Consider the following 20,354-nt stretch of genomic DNA (forward strand, 5'->3'; position numbering starts at 1 on the left):
TGGGTCTGAGGTAGATGAGGAAGGAGTGTGCAGGCAGAAGAAGTGAAACCACCTGCAAGGTACCTTCCATGCAGGGGGCTGCCTGGTGCCAACACAGGACCTCACAGAGAAAGCAGAGGCAGCCTGGTGGCTTCAGAGCCTGAAAGAATCCTTGGATTCAATAAGCAGCCCACAGAGCAATGAATATGGGCACAGCTAAGGTTGGTGAACTCCAGTCTACACCCCACCCCTTCCCCCCAGAAGCCTGAGGAAGGGAAGGAAGCTATGATTTATCCCGAAGCTAATCGCTCGCCAGAGCTGATGGATTTTCTGACATGAAGTCTCACTGTGTCGTGTGTAGGAGCTGATTTTCCTTGGCAACAGACAAGTCTCTCAGCCTGGAACAACATCCCAGAGCTCCTGTCACACGACGTGCCCACGTCGCTACCGGACCCGAAGTCAAGACTGTCAAGGCCGAGTATAGACAAAAAAGTCAGACAAACACCCTGACGAGTGTTGTTTTCCTCAGGCAGGACCTGCGGAGGCCATTCAGATAGTCCACATTTTCAGGGCTCAAAATGGTGGTGGAGGTCTGTTGTCTTTGGGAACTGCTTTCAGAAGCCGGATGAGTCAAATCCAGCCTCCCAAAGGACACTTTCCACTACTGGAGACACTTGTTCAAAGACGAACGCAGGTGCTGACCATACATCCATCGTGGTGACTCCTTTCTGCTCTTCACAGACTGACTCCTGCCTCCCAGAGAGAACAGAGGTCATGGCCAGAAAGGCCTCAGGGTCTTCTCCATCAGCTCCCTCCGGAAAGCAGCTCTCTTCATGGGCACCCAGGCTCCATTCTCCCTCCTCGCTTGTCTGTTACATGCTGCATCTGTTCTCTCCTCATCCGTGAACTGCACTCAACAATCAATTTTCCACCTCCACAGAAAAATACCTTGTTCCCTTCTGTGCCCACCCCTTTCCCTTCTTGCCTCCTTCCCCTCCTTCGTCCGTGTTCATGCAAAAGAAAAATCCCACAGCCACTTTCTCTGTTTTTTAAAAATCCTTCATGGTGGTCCAGCAACTCCCACCTCATCACTGAAAATCCTCGACACCCTTCCCTCCTGGTTCCCACTCACTTTCCCCGACATTCTTCTCAGGCTCCTCACTCCCCTCTGCAATCCTCCACTCCTCATGGAGGTCATCCCCACCCATGGCCTCAGCCAGTCTGGCTAAGGGCCGGACTCATCAGCCTCACCCCCACCCCCTCAAAAGCTCTGTGGTCCTCCCTGAAGTAGTAATTCGACCATTCTTTTTCCACCTCAAATATGGTCTTCTCTCCCTTTGAATTCCCACCTCTTGCTCCCACCACATGGCTCTGCCAGCTCTTCCTCCACACCCTACCAGCCTTTCCTCAAAATACCTCATCTCTCCTCAGGAACCATATGAGGAGCCTCTAGTACCTGAGCCTTTCACCCTTCCCCTTGCCTTCAACAGACACCTATGTGTCAGCCCTCTGGTGAAGTCCTGTCAGAGTTCTCTGTGGCCATCTGAACAGGACAGTCTGGCCTCTGCTACCTCATTCTTTGGCTCCTCTGTCAAGCCAGTCAAACTGCTGTTGGCCCTTGAACAACATGGGTTTGAACTGAATGGGTCCATTTATGTGTAGACTTTTTTTCAATAAATACAGTACAGTATTGTTAATGTACTTTCTATTCTTTATGATTTTCTTAATAACATTTTCTTTTCTCTAGCCTGTTTATTGTAATAATACAGTACATAGTACATATACAGAATATGCGTTAATCAACTATTTATGTTACTGGTAAGGCTTCTAGTCAACAGTAGGCTACTAGTAGGTAAATTTTTGGAGAGTCAAAAGTTATACATGGATTTTCAACCACACGGAGCAGGTGGAGGTCAGAGAAAATGAATACCTTCAAATCTCCCATAAACACCTTGCCAGGGCATGAGTGGTGCTTCCTCCCTGACCCCTGAGACCAGGGTATGGTTAATGACATGGCCTTCCTCATAAGTGAGGGTCTCTGCCAAGGCTGCTAACAACCATGGGAGCCCATCCACAGCCCAGGAGCCAATCCAGGCACTTCTAATTGTTAACTTTCACCTTGACAGCCACCTTGAAGGACAAGTGGGACACCACCATATTTCCCTGAAGACTGACCAAAGGACATTAAGTGATTTGTCCAAGAAAGGAGGTGAATCTCTCGTGGTTCCAGACTCTATGAAAGCAACACTCATGGCAGCCTGCTCAGCCACAATAGGGGAGACCCCCCGCAGGGCTCCTCTGGAAGACTTAGGGAACCATTCCATAAACATAGATGTTGTTTTTCAACCATTCCAAGCACAAGCTATGGTATAAAAATTGTTCTGGCTTCAACTAGCACTTCCTTGTGTATCTAGAAACACCTGTGGTCCAAATCAGTTTGGAAAACGATGAGTTAAGTAGAATTAAGTAAGCTCTTTTCTTGCAGGACTTCAAAAGGCTTTATGATGGTGCTCTGGGATGCTCCAAGAGGGGGCAGTACACACAGCACGTCCCCAGCCTCATCTGAATGCAGATTACTATTTTCAGGAACATCTGAGGGGAGTCCACAGAACACAGTTTGAGAACGCCAGCTTACATACTCATGTAATTATAATTGGAACTGGGTCTAATTAATTAGATCTGAATGTCATTAATAAAAAGTTACATACAGTAATGGCTAACTTCCTTCAATTTAATCACACTAATTATGTTGCGCTCAACCTAGTAGCAGCTCATCCCGCTATTTTCTTAACACATTTTTCATCTTTTAAAAAAGGTGTTGATGAAATTTTTTTTCTCTTAACGTGCAACTTAAAAAAAAAGTTAGGTGTCAGAGCAGGCATTTTCAAGTATTTGAAAACACACATACCGCCTGAAAGCAAATAATGACCAGCTCCAGGCCCTCCCTTTGCTCCTCCAGGGAAGGACACCAATAATATTGGGGAGCTATCACATGCCATGTGCTCTCCACCCATGATGTGGTTCATTCTCATAACCACCCCCAAAAACCATGAGTCCCCGTGTACAGCTGAGGACAAGGAGCTTCTGGAAGTTTAAGAAATTAGAGCTATATGATGATCACAGCCTTCCAGAACATCTACTACCCACTAGGCACTGGGCAGGACATCATGAAGGATGCAGAACAAGCGGGCTTGCAAGTCCACAGAGAGATCAGCAGCACAGCAGGAAAGCAGAGAGCAGACACATATGGGGCTTCAATGTCCAACAAAGACCTCAAAGCAGGTGGCCCATGAGCCTTGTCTTTCAAGATGGGGAGAAGCACACAGAAGAGCAATTGGCCACACAGAGCCAAAAAAAAAAAAAAAAGGACCCATGGAGACACTTCTGTTGAAACAACAGGGCAGACCAGTGTACAAAGACTGCCTCATACAGCTAAGATACAGAAACAACCCAAATGTCCACCAACAGATGAACAGATAAAGAAAATGAGGTATATATGTACAAGGAAACAGTATTCAGCCTTTAAAATGAATGAAATCCTGCCATTTGTAACACCACAGATGGACATGGAGGATATTATGCTACGTGAAGTAAGCCCATCACAGAAGGACAAATACTGCATGATTCCTCTTATATCTGAAGTCTTCAAAGGAACAGAAGTAGACGTAGAATGGTGGCTGTCAGGGGCTGAGGGGAGGGGTAATGCGGAGCTGCTGATTGGGTGGGAAGTCTCCATTAGGCAAGATGACTAAGTTCTAGAGAACCTTTGTGAACTGTAATGCCTACAGTTATAGTACAGGATTGTAGTTCAGAAAATGTTTAAGAAGGCATATCTCAGGTTAGGTGCTCTTACTGCAAAATAAACAAAAAACAAAGGGGCACAAGGGAGCTTCTGGAGGTGATACATAAGTTCATTTACCTGAATAGTGGTGACAGTAACATTAGTGTACTCCTATGTCTAAACTCACCAAACTGCATACACGATGTGGTTTTTTTGCTTACTGGTTTTACCTCAATAAAGCTGGGAAGAAAAAAAGAAGTCTTAACCATTTCAATGACACGAATGCAGAACCATCTATAAAAAGGTGAGCCTAGGAAGCCAGCAGCTCCAGTTGAGTTGGAGGATTAGCTAGTAAGTAGGAGCAGGATCACCCTGCCAGAGGGACACACAACACAAGAGCAGAGAGGTTTGTGTGGGCACAGAGCGAGGTGTGACACAAACCCTCTTCTTTATCAGTTTTTTCAAGTACACAGGAGCACGTGTGGGTAGTAACAATATCCATGGATACACCCTTTGGGCTTCCCTAGCATTATCATCCCACCTCCTCCTTCTTCATATTATTTGCTAATTTTTAAAATTATACTGTCTCTTTTCTAATGGATTTGAAAGAGTTCCTTATACAGACAGAATGCTAATCCCATACAGTAAAGGTATCTCAGATATTTACTTCAGGTAATACTTCGCTTTTAATGTCACATAGTGTGTCTGCTCTTATAGAAGTCGCTAATATTGGTGTTTAGTTAATCAGCCTTTTCTGTGCCTGTGTGTGGGTGCCTCACCTTGTCCTACCTCAAGGGCATACAGAAAATCTCTTCTATACATTTTACTATCTTGCCCTTCCTTGTCATTAATTCTGTTGGCATTTACTTGTGTGTATGATGTGAGGTAGGGATCTCATTTTCTCTCTTCCCATGTGGACAACCATTCGTCCTTCATCCTTCCCCACTGGATCAATAACACATCTCTGACACCTCCCATGTCCTGCGCATGTGAGAGTTTATTAGGCTCACTATCCTGTCCCACCCATTCCTCTGTCCTCCCTACACAAATACCACAAATACCACCCTACACAAATAACATCCATCAGGAATCTCATTGTCTCACCCTTATGCCAGCTTCCCCTTAACATTCCAGCATTGTGTTTCTTTTAAGATCTAGTAGCTGGGAATTTCACTGCCTTCTTTGGATCTTATACTTTAGGATGACTCTTGGTCAGATTTTACATAGCACTTTTCCATGTAAGAACATGCTGACATATCAGGGAACCATTTCCATAAACGCAATGTCTTCTAACTTAACATATTTTCTGAGACTTCCCAGGATTTAAACATAGCTTATTAATTCTCCCACCATTTCTTCAGGAAATCACTAAATTTGAACAACAAACCCTTGAACAACGTGGGTTTGAAATGTGAGAGTCCACTCACATGCGTACTTTTTAAAAATAAATATACTGCAGTACTGTAAATGTACTTTCTCTTCCTTATGATTTTCTTAGTAACATTTTCTTTTACCTAGCTTATAATATGAATACGGTATACAGCACATATAACATAAAAAAATATGTGTTAATCGAATGTTTCAGTTATCATGAAAGCTTCCAGTCACCAGTAGGGGATTCATAGGGAAATTTCTGGAGAGTCAAAAGTTATTTGAAAATTTCCACCTATGTGAGGGTCAGTACCCCTAACCTCCCATTGTTCAAGGGTCGGCTGTAATTCCAAGTCACCGATCCTGTAGGATTGATACCACACGACAGTGAGGCCAAGGATTTAATTCTCCTGGGCTAGGGAGAATAGAACACAGCCCCAAAGTTTTACCGAGGGTGGAAGCATATTCCCCAAGTTCTTCTATGAGGAAATGCCAGGCACAGACTCTGGGTATTGGTATTCTGATGTTATAGAATAGTTCTTTTGCAGTAGAAAAAAATAAATAAATAAACCTGGGTCTCTTCTCTCTGCAGTTCTCCTCACACAGATCCATTCTAGCATAATTGACATTTAAAAATATCCATCTCGTTGCCACTTTTCTCTCACAGAACAAATATGCTCTTCCGCAGGGAAGCTGTTGGGAATTATGATGAGTACATTCACTTAAACGTCAGTCCCATTGCACCGCAGACGGGTGAGCGCTCTCGGAAAGAGAGTGAGACGGCTTGCCTATTGCAGCTGATTTTGAAACTCTAATAGTATTTCAGGATACATAAAGATCCCACTAGGTCTTTTCTGGGCTCAGAGGGAAAAAAATACCTTATACCTTAGAGGCACAACACAGAATTGCCCCGTGGCTCCATCAGAAAGCCACGACAACACCAATTTCATTTAGATAAACTTCAAGAAGCCAATTTCACAGTGGACCGCTCCTAGAGGACCAACGGACTGCACCAGCCCTTTGACGGGGGGCTCCCAGAAGATGGGATTTTCACTGCAGTTGTGAGACCCTCCCCCATAAGAACCTCCCTCTTTACAAGCCATCCTTGCTGCTGGTTACCCACGAAATCTCCTCCCTTCCCAGAATCCCCCCAAACTCTTCAGCGTTGTCACAGCTGAGGGCAGGTGACGCACCTCCTCTAGTTGAGGCTGACGAATGTTTACGAGTCTACAATTAAACAGGATGGAAAAGGCCTCGTTGAGAGCACCGAAGTAAATTCACGAACTTTAAAGACTGACAGCCAAGGACAAGTTCAGAAAACTGCTCGTTTATTCCTATGCCCAGACACATTAGCAGCCAAGCAGCTCCACTGACATTTCACCCTCTGCTTCCTTGGAGAGAGGGGCTGATTGTTCCAACTCTTAAATGTCTTAGGAATGTGTTCTCTTCCCTACCCGTAAAGCCACTGCAGAATGCATCCAGGACATCTGTCACAAGAACACCCCCCAGTATGATGGCAGGTGAATTCCTGCCCATGCACAGCACCGGGCTCATGGGCGGTGACCTACCGGTAGGACAGAGGCTGCTTTAGAAATTGAGATCAATGCATCTGCATCGACTTACAAAAGAAGCCTCTTGCAGGAAGCCCAAACAGCAGTTCCAACTACTTCTGGGACCCCTCTGCCAACCCAGAGGCAAGACAGTGGTTTGAGACCCAGGTCTTGATGCTCTGGTATCCCAACCCTGCCCCTGCTGGTCTTCATCTTTACCCTCAGAATTGGCACAGAGCTTCCCCAATGGGAAACCCCAAATCTTCCTCTCTTTTGGAAGTCCCCAAGCCACTTTCCTATCTGTGATGCTCTGGACTACTGACCCCCAGAGCAAACCTAGCCAAGCCCAACAGTGCTTCCTCCCACAAATGCATAAGAACCCGGGGAATCCATCAGAAGCTCAGACCTGCTCTGGCATCGAGACACAGAGACCACTCCTGGCCCAGCTTCCTCGCCTCCAACAACAGTCTATCCACCACGCCGTTCTCCAAACATACGCCATCTCCTAACACCAGCAATCCCACAACCAAGCCACTCAGCCTGGGAGAAAGAACACCTACTCATTTTCAATCAGAACACGCCTCCTGCAAGCGTCCCTTGTCGCAGGCACTCAGCGGGCACCTGGGCTACAAAGACCCATGCAGATCTGCTGCTGTAGGTCCTACTCACAAGAGCAAACCGAGTGCCGACCGTGGGCCAGTGCGATCAGGACCGCAATCTAGCTTCCCCCTCGGGGCAACAGCAACACGGACTGTCCCTCCTCCCTGAGCAGCTTAGGAGGACTCTTTCTAATCCAAGTTAAATTCTTCCTCTCAGTGTCCTGGTATCTCACGGGGGTGCACTTCTAGTTAGGTTCAAAACATTCCTCCAGTTTAATACTGCAAGGTTGGTTGTGCATGGCATTTATCGTTGGTGATATCTAGCTAATTTTGGTATAAATCAGAATCGAGGTGGAAGTTACACAAACAAGTGCCTGAATCTGGTGAGGACTACGGTTTTCACAGGCACTAGTATAGTGAGGAGGGCACGTATGGGAGAGGGGGATGTTGCCATTGTCTTGGGGGTGGTGACGGGGAAAAGTATTCCAGGCAACATCAGTGCCCACAGAGAGCCCTGTGCTCATGGGCTCCGTGGCTGGGAATCAAGCCCCAGCCTCAAACGCCTTGTGGGCAGATGAGCCAGAAAATAAGGAGCTGTGGCAAATGCCCAGTTCCACCTGAAAGGCTGTGTCCCTCGAGTAAAACAATTCCATTTCACACATAATCCGAAGCAAAACCTCCCTCCATGCAAGGTGCCCTCAGATTTCTTACCGAAAACAAGTGGTTTCGTAATGTCCCCCAAAACCTTCAGGTGACGAAATCTTTCTGGAATAAAACAGAAGGAAAGAGAAGAAATTACTTGGGTTTCCGAAAACACACGGGTGTTCATACAGAGCCCTTTCAAATACAGACATCTGAAGGAGTGAGAGGTTTTGAATTACCTGGAAAAAGTGAACCAATTATCATTCTAATGAGATGATCACAAATTACCAGAAACAAATAATTAAAATGCTTCTTTAGCCATTCCTCACATAATGATTGCCGTAAGAGCATCCTGTTGGGCAAATAAAGCCATGGCTTGTGTATCCCTCCAGGAGAGACTCTCCGCATTTTAATGAAGCTCATCAAAGCCCTCATGAATATGTATTTCTCCACAACAAAGCTTGACCCCACCAGTGTGCAGAGCCGGTATTCTGGGACACTTTCAGAAGGAGGTGGGTGTGTCTGTGGGGGCTGGAGGGGGGTGAAGAGAGATTAAAGCAAAGAGAAAGAAAACCGGGCCACCGTGCACTTGCTCTGCCCAAGTTCACCTGTTCTCACCCTTCCTCTTGGGCAAGGGGGCTTCACAAAGAGAACAGAAAAGAGGCCATCAGGCTTCGTACTCCACTTGGACAGCGAAAGCTTTGCAGACGAAAGGTGAAGAGGAAGTCCCTTATATTCTACGTTCCAGAACTCAAGGTGAGACTCTGGGTTAGATCAGAAATTCAAGGTGGGGCAGCTGATCGCCAGAGAGCAGGAAGCCTAGGGTGGTGTAAGAGGAGGGGGATTTATTGGATTTATTGGTCTTAAACATCACATCCAAATTCCTCTTTTTCCCCAATATAAAACAGTATGTTAACTATGGAATTTAAATTTTTAAAAAAATTCTTTTCTTCCTCCAATTTGGCCGAAGACACAAAGCATTATAAAGGAATGTCTTTGTTCCTTTCAGAACCACACCAATGGCAGCCTCCTCCCAGGGGCCTCAGCTACTGGGAACAGAAGGTCTAAGAGCATTTCATGAATAGCTGTGCTGGTTGGACAGTTCATCTTCAGTCTGGTCCTGGGGTCTGAAATCACAGGGAATGACATCATTCTTGGGGGGAAGGTAATATGGCCTGCTATTGGCACAGGCAGACAAAGGTTTCTACTTTATCACACAGGTCTCTCCTGGACCCAGTGTTGACACTTTTTTTTAATGAAACCTGACAGTCACTCTCATTTCCCTAGATAGACATTGTTAACAGTGGGTTTTAATCAGGGAATTTGGGGGAGTTTCCTGCCACCCCAAACTGGCCCGCTGCAGATACCTCTAATCCAGATAATTTTTAAAAGATTGGGGGAAAAAAAAATTGGCTCTCCCTTAAAGGCTGAAGATGCTTCCATTCTGACCAAGCCATTTGTATATGTGTGATCTGTTTGCCTCTGCTCAGGGGCAAATTGACATAGCTGTTCCATTTCTTCCCAAGGTGCGGTGCTTCTGTTGCCTTTCCAATCCCTTTACACCACTGGCCCCAGTTTTATCACATGTAAAGCAGGGACAAGAAGACAGGGTCCTAAGACAGGGTCTTGATTCCTTACTCTTATGAACTCAAGCAGGTTAAGTGAGAAGGACCTCTGTCCTCTCCCAGAATCCCCTACTCCAGCTCTGGGCAATTTTGACCAAGGGGGCTGCAGGGAAGAGCCCAGAAGCCTTGGACTGCCAGCATAGGCTAGAATTCTCCCCACTTGTCCCATGTTCTCCCCACTTGTCCCATGTTCTCCCCTCCTCTCTCAGGTCCACAGCCACCCGCATCGCACAGAGCTACGGTGGGCCCATGGAAGTGACCACGAGTCCACAGATCTAGCTTCTCCCACTTCCTCCCAACCCAGAAGCCTCCCGGGGAAACTCAGAGCTAGTCTGCAGGCTCAGCTGGGCTTCCCCACCCTGGAGGGGAGGCCTGCCCCATTGCTCCACCTGGAGGAAGGAGCCACAGCTCTTCCTCTCCCTGCCCTCAGTCTGCGAGTCTCTTGAAAGGACAAGAGTCTCATTCATCTGTAGCCTGAGTGTTCCTAATATGCCCCACACAGATTCCCTACAGAGGCACAGAATCGTCACGCCGCCTTGGGAGGAAGGGCAGAGCTCTGCACTTTACATAACGCTTTTCCATAGGAGGAAACGGGCCCACATCTTAACTCAATTTAGAATCAGTTTTTAAGTGTCTATTTATAGGCATCACACAAGTACCCCTCGTGGACGGTGAAGGAATCAAGGCTCTGGGCTCTGGTCCACCACTACTCATTAGCATTCTTTTCATGTTTGTCTTCTCTAATTTCCCCAGCAGCATTTTAACTCAATAGCAAGGTCACCTACCACTTGGACCCAGCATCACTTTCTATTTCCTCCAAAGAAAAATATGAATTTTCTTGGCCATGGAGCAGTGCCCTCTCTCTGCCCTCTCGGGGCCCCTCGCTTGCGTTGGCGAAAGCAGGGTTGTGTTATTTTTTGGTGAACTGTGCCTCTGGACAGACAGTTCACCTTCAAAAAACCAACAATGTCATGGAGCACAGAGCCCTGGGAAGGCGCCTGGGGGTCAGCTGGTTCCTGTTGGCCCTGAGTCCCCCAACCTAGCCAGGGACATCCAGGGAGGGCCCGCTCCCGTTTTAGCAGCTGGAATGAACACAGAATCACCTACACTTTGGAACAACCAGACTTCTCTTCTCGGCCAGGTACGGCCTGACTGTTCCTATTTCTGCCACACACATGTCCCCATCCTCTTTCTGCCCTCTCTGGAGGCATCGAGGGCCAGGTCACGTCCCCTGTTTCTCGTGGCCACTTGTGATAGAAATCCCAGCACCTGCTCTTCTGGTAACACACAGCCCCTTTTTGGTTTTTTGTTTTTAAAGATTTTTATTTATTTGACAGAGAGAGACACAGCGAGAGAGGGAACAGAAGCAGGGGGAGTGGCAGAGGGAGCAGGGTTCCAGATGAACAGGGAGCCTGATGCGGGGCTCGATCCCAGGACCTGGGATCATGACCTGAGCCGAAGGTAGACACTTAATGACTGAGCCACCCAGGCACCCCTATGCAACCCTACACAACCCTTTTTGGAATAACCTCCTCGTCCTTACCAAGCCCCAGGATTGGTACACAATGAAGTAGACAAGTGTCCCCCTAAGACTTAAACATTCCACTTTCCAAGTTGCTGGCCCACCCACAAGCTATCTGGGGAAGAAGGAGGGTAGCTTGTCCTGTATTGCAGCTTCCCAGGGGACGTGGGAAATACAGAGCCCCAGGAGCCTGGCAGATTCCACGAAGGCTCCTTTTGCCAGCATGTTGAGGACTGGATTCCCCGGGGTCCGGAGAGCTCCCCTCCCCCACCGCCTTTGGAACCAGTACAGAAGGGAGGGCAGGCCCTCGCCAGGGGCACTGAATCCACAGCAGAATTCAGGCACAGAGAATCCTGCCAGGGAACAGCCCTCCAGCTGCCTGAATTGAAACACCACACGGTTTGGCTCGCTTACGACTGTTGTTGCCGAGGCGTTGGTATCTGGTGTCAGGATTAATTAACTCTCCCACATGATGCCCACTGCAACTGCCATTGTAGATTCTCTGTTATTCGACATGCACATTTCTGGCAAATCAGTTGGAGCTCTGATCACACAGGGCCTTTGAAAGGCCGCCTTTCCAGACACTTGGGAGGTAAACAGAAATCCTAAACATGGCTTCAAGTGGACAGTTCATAAATTTGCTGCTTCCCTTTGGTATTAGGTCAGGGGACACGTTGGGAGGCCCCAACTCCAAGAGCCATCCTCGGGGTCCATTAGTGGCCCACATGATTGAGGAGGGGGCCCCTGAGACAGGAAACCCCAGAGGTGAAGAGAACCTACACAGGCTCTGAGAGAGCAGCTCAAGCAAGCCTCCACCCAGACCGTGAGAGAGGGACCCTGCAGCACCGACGGTGCAGTGCCCGGGGAACGTGGGGGTCGCAACCAGAATTTATAAGCAATTTCTTGGCAAAGTAAAGGCAACACTTGCAGTTCGATGGGCTCCCAACCCTGCAAGCTGTCCTGGGAGGAAGCCTGGCACAGAGGTAGACAGAGATGGATGTGACCAGAGCCGAGGCAGGAAGTCTGCCTGGAGGCCAGAAGGCTGATCTCACAGCCTTACAAAGTGGCCGGGGCCCTGCCCAGCAGAAGCACGTTTCCTTGAACCAAAGAGCCAGGCCTGTGCTTTATAAGAGGCTGGGCCCTGGGCATGGGGGTTTGGGACTGCAACTGGATTGTGGAATAAGTAGAAGAATTTCATGAGCCATAATGACCCAGATTCAGTGAAATGCTTGCTGATGAAAGGCTCTGGCCACACTGAGCAGAGGGTCTGGGGATAGGGCTGAAAAGGGTCTACGCAGAGAACGGTGGCCAGAATCATGGGGGAACAGTCAGGATGCATCAAAGACAGGGCCCGTGAGTGGCAATTTACAGCCAGCTTGGGTGTGGTTCTTTCTAGTACCAGCCCGGTGGCTGCAACCCACACTGAAAGCCAGGAGCCCATGCGATTGTCAGTACCTCTGCATGATGTAGAGCTTGGAACAGGAGTTCACACTCCTGTGGCCTTCATGGGCCAGCCCAGGGTGGGATGGGGCTCATCTGCACTGGGCTGTCTCCCAGAGGGGAACGGGCAGTTGGCAGAGGTCAGCACCCGGCAGAGAAGCTGCTGCATGAAGAGAATTCCTGGGAGCCAGTACTACAGCTCGGCCAAGCTGCCCCAGGGGGATGGAGCATGAAATAGCCCAGTGTCCCCACAGGTGTGGCTGGAACCACAAGGGAGGATTCTGTGGGTGTGTGAATGTTCCCCAAGTTTACTGTGGGTCTGCTGCTTCCTGATGGGAAGGACTCGCCAGGACAGTGCTCAGTTAGGCACGGCAAGGCCATTCCAAGAGAAAGAAAGAGGGCCCTTAGGAACCACTTCAAATACTGGCCCCAGTATTTGTAGTAGGAAAACAGGGACAGCGCTCAGAAAGGGGGCCCAGGTCCTCAGAGCCAGATAAACAGAAAGGCTGCAGCCCAGGTTATGGTGGGAAGGGGGCTGAGGGAGCAGTGATGGGAAAGTTGGGGGATCTTCCAGCTTGAGTGGACACCAATGGGCTGTTTACAAGTAAAAATCTCAAAATTTTCGATAACTCAGTCCCCTAGCTAGCTGCAAGAGCAGTCTTCAAATGCTAATAACTCTATTTATAAACACCAGTATGTATTACTTTTCTCCTCCTGGGAAGAAAGCTGCATCTTTAGAATAAAGAGTTCAAACCTTGAGATTCTCATGTGAACAAACGTTTTGGGAACACACTGGATTTTTAAAATCTGTCTTCAATGGTCTCAAAGTTTCAAAAACAATGGTCTTGTTTGAGAAGGGGACTTCCTTTTTTTGTAAGATTTTATTTATTTATTTGACAGAGATCACAGAGAGGCAGGCAGAGAGAGAGGGGGTGGGGAAGCAGACTCCCCACTGAGCAGAGAGCCCGACACTGGGCTCGATCCCAGAACCCTGGGATCACGACCTGAGTCAAAGGCAGAGGTTTTAACCCACTGAGCCACCCAGGCACCCCTGAGAAGGGGACTTCTATAAAGGCTATTAAAATACATCGTTATTAAGAGAAGCGCACAAATTGTGACTGATGGCATGGTCAAAACTCTCCATTCTTGGAAGCTGATCTTTCCAAGTGTGGAGGTGACCGGCCAAGCAGACTCCTTGGTTGGGGAAGATCCTCATTCCCGGCTCCAGACTCCGATGCAAACACTCTCTATCCACGATTAGTTTCCTGAATGGGGACTTTCTTTCCATAGGGCCTGTGAAGCCTATGGCAGATTTGGGGGTAGAGACACAGATCATTTCGATCCATTTCAAAACCTAAAAATTTGCTCTAAACCCAACTGGCTCTAACGTCCCATATCGTCAACTTACTTTTTCTGCATTTGCTTTTATGTAAAATCATCTGAGGCCCTACCAAACAAGCCAGAGAGTTCCTTACAGCAGTGTTGAGCTGATTTATTAACACCAGGGTTGAAACTAAAGGTGCCCTGACCCAGCCTCGCTTTATTCTCAATAGATCTGTCCTTGAGAGCTCCGTGGACAGAATTCCAGCTCCCAGGGCTCTTCTTAGCTGAGGTGTATACACTGCAACATCTGACATAGTTCTGTGATGATTCTCAATATTAAACCAGTCTTGTGTGTGTTTGGAGTTCTCGCCTGGCTCTGGGGAATGAAAGGACAGTGCAACGCTGAGGGATGAAAGTCAGAACACGGTGCCAGGGCTGTCCACGTTGCAGCCAGAAGTGATGTCTTAAGAGGGAGGGGTGAAGGGCAAAGGGGACCGCTGGTGGGGCGGGCTCAGGCAGGTCTGCGCCGGCCCCAGGGATGGGAGGGGAGAGTTCAGAGGAGCCTTCCAAGCCTGCATCTGCCGGGCTTTCCTCATTATTATTCTCTCCCAGGCAAATGAAGTTTCTATTTTTGCTGCGAGGAGTCTGTTGCCTTCCAATTCCCCCGCGTCCCCTGGAGGGAGGCGGGGATTTCATGTTCTCTTCAGGCAGCTCAGGGATGCAGAAGGGAGGGTCGCCCAGATGGCTGAGAGCCAGAGAGAAGCAGCACCTGCCAATCTTTTCAAATGAGGACAGGGTGCTCAAGAAAGCTCCGGGCAAGGTGTTGATATAGGTATGTGGTCTGATATGAGCATTCAGGGGACATCAGGGTCCTTTGGGCCCATGTCACACTCACCGTAATAACACTATTTCACAGAGGTGCGCCTTTTAATCCTCACAGCAGTGCTACGAGGTAGTGGGGTTGTTGTCACCCCGTTTATAGATGAGGAAACTAAGGCACAGAAAAGTTATTAAGTGGTACGTCTGAGGTCACACAAGAAGTTCTGGAGATGAGGGGCACCTGGGTGGCTCAGTCGGTTCAGTGTCTGCCTTTGGCTCAGGCCATGATTGCAGGGTCCTGGGACCGAGTCCCACAAGGGGGTCCCTGCACAGGGGGAAAGTCTGCTTCTCTCTCTCCCTCTGCCCCTGCCGCTCACTCTCTCTCTGTCCAAAAATAAATACATAAATCTTAAAGAAAAAGAAAAAAAAAAAGGAAGTTCTGGAGCTGGGACTTAATCCTGGCAGTGCAGCCTAAGAAATTTCGTTGGGAGGAAGAAATGGGGAAAGAAGAGATTTATAATATATAAATCAAATGAAGGATCAATAAGAAAATTCAAAAAAGGAGCAAGAGGTACGAACTAGTAATTCAAAGAATAATCAAAAATGAAATAAATACACATAAATATATGAAATAAACATTACTGGCAGGCAGAGAAATGCAGAGACACCCCCCCCCCGGTAGACACCACTTTCACCCATCAGACTAACAAAAATTTAAAACATCTGACAATACCAAGTGGAATCAGGGGAAAAGGGGGAAGGGGTACCCACACACTGCTAGCGGAAGCACTCATCAGTAGACCCATTTGGGAAAACAACGTGGCCACTTCTAGAAAATGTAAAGATCCATACATTTAGGGTGGCTGGGTTATGGACATTGGGGTCTGTATGTGCTATGGTGAGTGCTGTGAATTTGGTAAGACTGATGATTCACAGACCGGTACCCTGGGGAAAATAATTCCTTATATGTTAATTTAAAAAAAGATTCATACATTTATCCCGCAGCAGTTCCGATCCTTGCTAAGTATTCTAAACAAATCTAGCTCGTGGTCACATAGAGACACACACATGAGTATTCATAGCAGCCTTGTCTGTAGCAGCAAGAAACTGGAAACCATCTGAACATCCACCAATGAAGAACAGAGCATATTACGTTCTTACAATGAAAGGCTACACAGCCGTGAAAAGGTATAAAGGACAGCTACACATTTTCACATGGATGAAATGGGAACATATAAAGTGAGGCAAAACAAAGGCAAGCTATAGAAAGAAAAACTTACAATTTGATATTGTTTACACAATGCTTAGAGACATGCAGAAATCACAGGCTTAGTATATTGACTAATGCAGTAAATTAAAAAACATACCAAACTCTAGTAGTAGTTACTTCTGGGTGGGAAACAAGGGGATGCAGTCAGGGAGGGGAATCTAGCTCTACTGGTTAATGATGATGGTTTAAAATATGTCCACCAAAGAGTTGAGATGTCCTTCCACAGATGACTGGATAAGGAAGATGTGGTCCATATACACTATGGAGTATTCTGCTTCCATCAGAAAGGATGAATACCCAATTTTCGCATCAACATGGATGGGACTGGAGGAGATTAGGCTGAATGAAATAAGTCAAGCAGAGAGAGTCAATTATCATATGGGTTCACTTATTTGTGGAGCATAACAAATAGCATGGAGGATATGGGGAGTTAGAGAGGAGAAGGGAGTTGGGGGAAATTGGAAGGGGAGGTGAACCATGAGAGACTATGGACTCTGAAAAACAATCTGAGGGGTTTGAAGGGGCGGGGGGTGGGAGGTCGGGGTACCAGGTGGTGGGTATTATAGAGGGCATGGATTGCATGGAGCACTGGGTGTGGTGCAAAAACAATGAATACTGTTACGCTGAAAAGAAATTTTAAAAAAAGATATAAGTCAAACAGAGAGAGTCAATTTTCATATGGCTTCACTTATGTGTGGAGCATAAGGGATAACATGGAGGGCATTAGGAGAAGAAGGGAAAAGTGAATTGGGGGAAATCCGAGGGGGAGAGGAATCATGAGAGACTGTGGGTCCAAACTGAGGGTTTTAGAGGGGAGGGAGTGGGAGGATGGGTGCGTCTGGTGATGGGTATTAAGGAGGACACAGACTGCATGGAGCACTGGGTATTATACGCAAGCAACAAATCATGGAACACTACATAAAAAATTAGTCATGTACTATATGATGACTAACATAACATAAAAAAATACTAATAAGAGAAATAAATAATTCTTTTCCACTCCCTTCAAAAGGTGGAGCCTACTTCCCTTCTCCTAGAATGCAGGCTGGGCTTAGTGACATGGGTCTAGAATAAGGCAGAGGTGACACTGTATGGCTAAGGAGACCAGATCATAAAAGGCACTGCGGTGTTCTCAAGACTCTCTTGGAAAAAGAAGACGAAGACGAAGAAGACAAAGCAGATGATGAAGAAGACGAAGACGAAGAAGAAGACAACGACTCTCTTGGATCACCCACTCTGCAGGAAGCTGCCTGCCATACTGTGAGGACCCCCAAGCAGGACTGTGGAGAGGCTCCTAGCGAAAGAAGCAAGATTTCCTGCCAACAGCCACAGGAAGTCACCTCAGAAGTGGATCCTCCAGCCCCAGCCAAACCTTCAGATGACCATGGCCCTCACCCACATCCGGACCCTGAGACAGAGTCATCCAGCTGAGCTGCGCTCCAATTCTGACCCACTGACTCTCTGCATGAGGTAGTAAATGTTTACTGTTTGATGCCGCTGAGTTTTAGCATAACTGGTGACACAGAAGGCAATAACCAGCATAGCAGTATTCTCTACTTTCAGTGGGTGGTGGGTATACAGGGGTTTGGAACATAATTCTTTTTCCCTTTTTGCATGTCAAATATTTCATAATAAAAAATGAATCTATAAGACATGAGTTAGGTCCACACAGGTCAATGGTCAGAAATAGTGGATAGTAAAAGACAGGGAAGTGGGACAGGCAGGCGCTTCATCCTTCTGGGTGATCAGAGAATTGCTTCTCTTCTGAGGGGCATAGGGAACTTAGAAAAACCCCATCTAAGGTGCAGAGTCATGAGAAGCTGTGGGCAGAAGAGGAGGCAGAAGGATTTGCTCTATCAATATATTTAAACAGGGAGTCCTTTTAGGCTAAGAGGGTGTGTCTGAGCCTTCGAGGCTGGCCAGCAGGGACAGGGGGATGTCTGGTAGCACCAGGTGGCCTTCCTCCTCAACCACACCTCCCCAGTCTTGAGGCCATCAGAGAAGGGTGGGGTTCCCCAGAAGCCAGGATCTGGACACCATCATGTGTGTGTGTCTCTCTCTCTGTGTCTGTCTCCCTCTCTCCTTCAGGTTCCAGAAAAAGCAAAGGTACATTCCTTGGAAGTCACTGAGTTGGTCAGGGTCAACCAATCCAGTCAAAAGTGGTGAGAACCCATTAAATCTGACGGACCCGACCTGTGTCGGGATTCCCGAGGAACCACCGTAAGTGTTCCACAACTCTTACTGTCAATCCTCTTTCATCAGCTCACAACTGGTGCTACGTTCTGCAATTTACTCATTCAAAGAACTATGTCCAAAATCTACTCTAATTGAAACAACCACTTTTCTCACTAGGAAGTGACAGCTGAAGCAGCGATACCCTTAATATATTCTGCACTCGCTTGCTTTTAAAACAACAACAAAGCATGTTGAGATGACAGAAGAACGCTAGCCATGCTTTCAGCGCTGTTCTTTTGAGCCTGACTTGTTGTTAGGAAGATGGCCACTGAGAACTCGGATGCATCTGTGCTCATTCATTCCTCGCCTCTCTGCTGCTGGCCCCAGTGGACAAAAGGAGGAAGAAGATGTGGTGAGAACTGGAAGGGGCGAGGGGAAGCGTGGGCCATGCTGGAGGTGTTGGGGAAAGCATCAGAGATGGCATAGGAGAGACAGATGCCCCCATGCCCGGCGATGGTCAGGTGTGCAGGGTGGGCACAGACCAAACGGGGCCAGGCTCAGCCACTCGGGACCAGGACAGCCCAGGGCCTCCCTCTGTTCCCAGCCAGTGAAGGCCCGGCTCAGACATGAGCCCACATGGCACGATGCCCCCAAGCTTCCCGGCCACCACCACCAGCTCAGCCCTGAGCTGCACAGTATCCCAGGCTTCTCTCCCACCGCCCAGAGATGGCAAGAGACAGGGAGATGGCCAGACTTCTGAGTCCAAGGCCCAACTTCACATCCCACCTTTGCCTAAGAGCTGCAACCACAACATGTTCCCCCCAGCACTCTGAGACTCAGGCTCTGCCTCAGAAGCAGAGAAGGTGGGATGGGGGAGGGGAGAGGTCCTGGATGGCTCAGTCGGTTAAGCGTCTGCATGTTAAGCTCAGATCATGATCCCATGGTCCTGGGATCCCATCACATCCGTGTTCACCTGGTTTCCCTGCTCAGTGGGGAGTCTGTTTCTCTATCTCCCCCTGCTGCTCCCTGCTACTTGTGCTTTTTCTGTCTGTCTCTCAAACAAAGAAAAAAAAAATCTGAAAAATAAACAGAGCAGAATCCTAAAGCTCCCTCAGTCCTTCCTTGGCCTTCAAGACAACAGTCAGCCCACCTTAGGAGGAAATCAATCAGAGGCCAGCTCAGGGGCTCGGGGGGGGGGGGGGGCGCGGGTGAGTGCTGGCGCAGGACTCAATAGCTCTGTGACCCTAAGCCTCAGTGTCCTCCACTGTGAAATGGGGATAATGAGTCTCCTACAAGCCTCCCTCACAGGATTGCCATGTGGCTCCCAGAGGTGCCTGCCAGCAGATACTCGTGAGAAACACAGACTGGCTCTCATAAAGCCATGCGATTCCTGCTGCCCTGGGGCTGGCCCTACTCTCTCTCCCCCTCACCCCCCAGCACCTCAAGAAGGAATGCATCAGCTACTTGTTTAGCACCCACTGTGAGACCCTCAGAGGGGGACCCCATACCCAGGTCTGCACTCACAGCACCCAGCACATAGACAAGGTCCCACTCCCTGACTCCAGAACCCCCACCCAGGCCACCTCTGTGGCCCCCAGAAGACACTCTTTCAGAGCCGGCAGCACACCTCAAACCAGAGCCTGAGAGTCTGGGTGCCCTCCTAGGATGCAGCATTTTCAGAGAGGAAGCCACTAAGTCAGAGGGAGGCAGGGGCCTGGGGGAGGTCAGGGCCTCTGCATATACGTCAGCAGGACCCTGGCCCAGGGTTGTGGCTGAAGAGTTGCCTGGGTGCTTTGGGTCACAAAGTCCCTCTAAACTACTCTGAAACCCCTCCCAACACATCCCCTGGGCCCACACCTTCCACAGTGAGAGGTTTCCCAGATGATAGGAATCTGTCTTGGGGGGTCTAGAGGGGGTCCTCTCCCTGGTGGGTAAAGAAGCTCAGCCGCCCTGGAGCCACCCCCCCAGGCCAGGGCCCTCCAACCCATCCTGGCTCGCTTCCTCACTCGCTGCTGGTGGAATGGGATGGCACTGGGGTGACACTCCTCCTGGAGATCACCTGTTCACTGTACCACGTACCCAGGGGGCTTCAGCATCTATGACACATCAACCTCTATGACAAAATTCAAAGGTGAGTTTGGGTTAAGTTTTCTAGAAGAGACTCTCGAAAATAATATATTAGCAAAAGCTGAAAGGAACCGAAATTGTATGTGCCCCCAAACTGAGTATGAGACAAAGATCCTGGGCAGGGTCATCTG

General features: G+C 48.3%; 1 protein-coding gene and 1 long non-coding RNA gene across 5 annotated transcripts in view; one reads left to right on the forward strand and one right to left on the reverse strand.

Moving 5' to 3' along the window:
• The window catches only part of APBA2 (amyloid beta precursor protein binding family A member 2), a 249,547-nt gene that overhangs the window by 125,015 nt on the left and 104,178 nt on the right, over positions 1-20,354 (reverse strand). For 3 of the 4 annotated variants that reach the window (XM_045070615.1, XM_045070618.1, XM_045070614.1), the window contains exon 3: positions 7,992-8,045. The gene's annotated coding sequence lies outside the window, so the exon portion shown is untranslated. Of the gene's footprint in view, positions 1-7,991; positions 8,046-8,161; positions 8,258-20,354 lie in introns of those variants that run through there. The other variant, XM_045070616.1, reaches the window with a different exon arrangement.
• On the forward strand, positions 8,445-19,278 carry LOC123389300. The gene is made up of 4 exons (XR_006603893.1): positions 8,445-8,678; positions 16,934-17,391; positions 18,010-18,141; positions 18,274-19,278. It is a non-coding gene; the product is annotated as an uncharacterized LOC123389300 (long non-coding RNA).

This window comes from Mustela putorius, unplaced genomic scaffold, assembly GCF_011764305.1.
Source record: "Mustela putorius furo isolate JIRA1106 unplaced genomic scaffold, ASM1176430v1.1 tig00003972_pilon_pilon_pilon, whole genome shotgun sequence".
In the NCBI taxonomy this organism is placed as follows: Eukaryota; Metazoa; Chordata; class Mammalia; order Carnivora; family Mustelidae; genus Mustela; species Mustela putorius.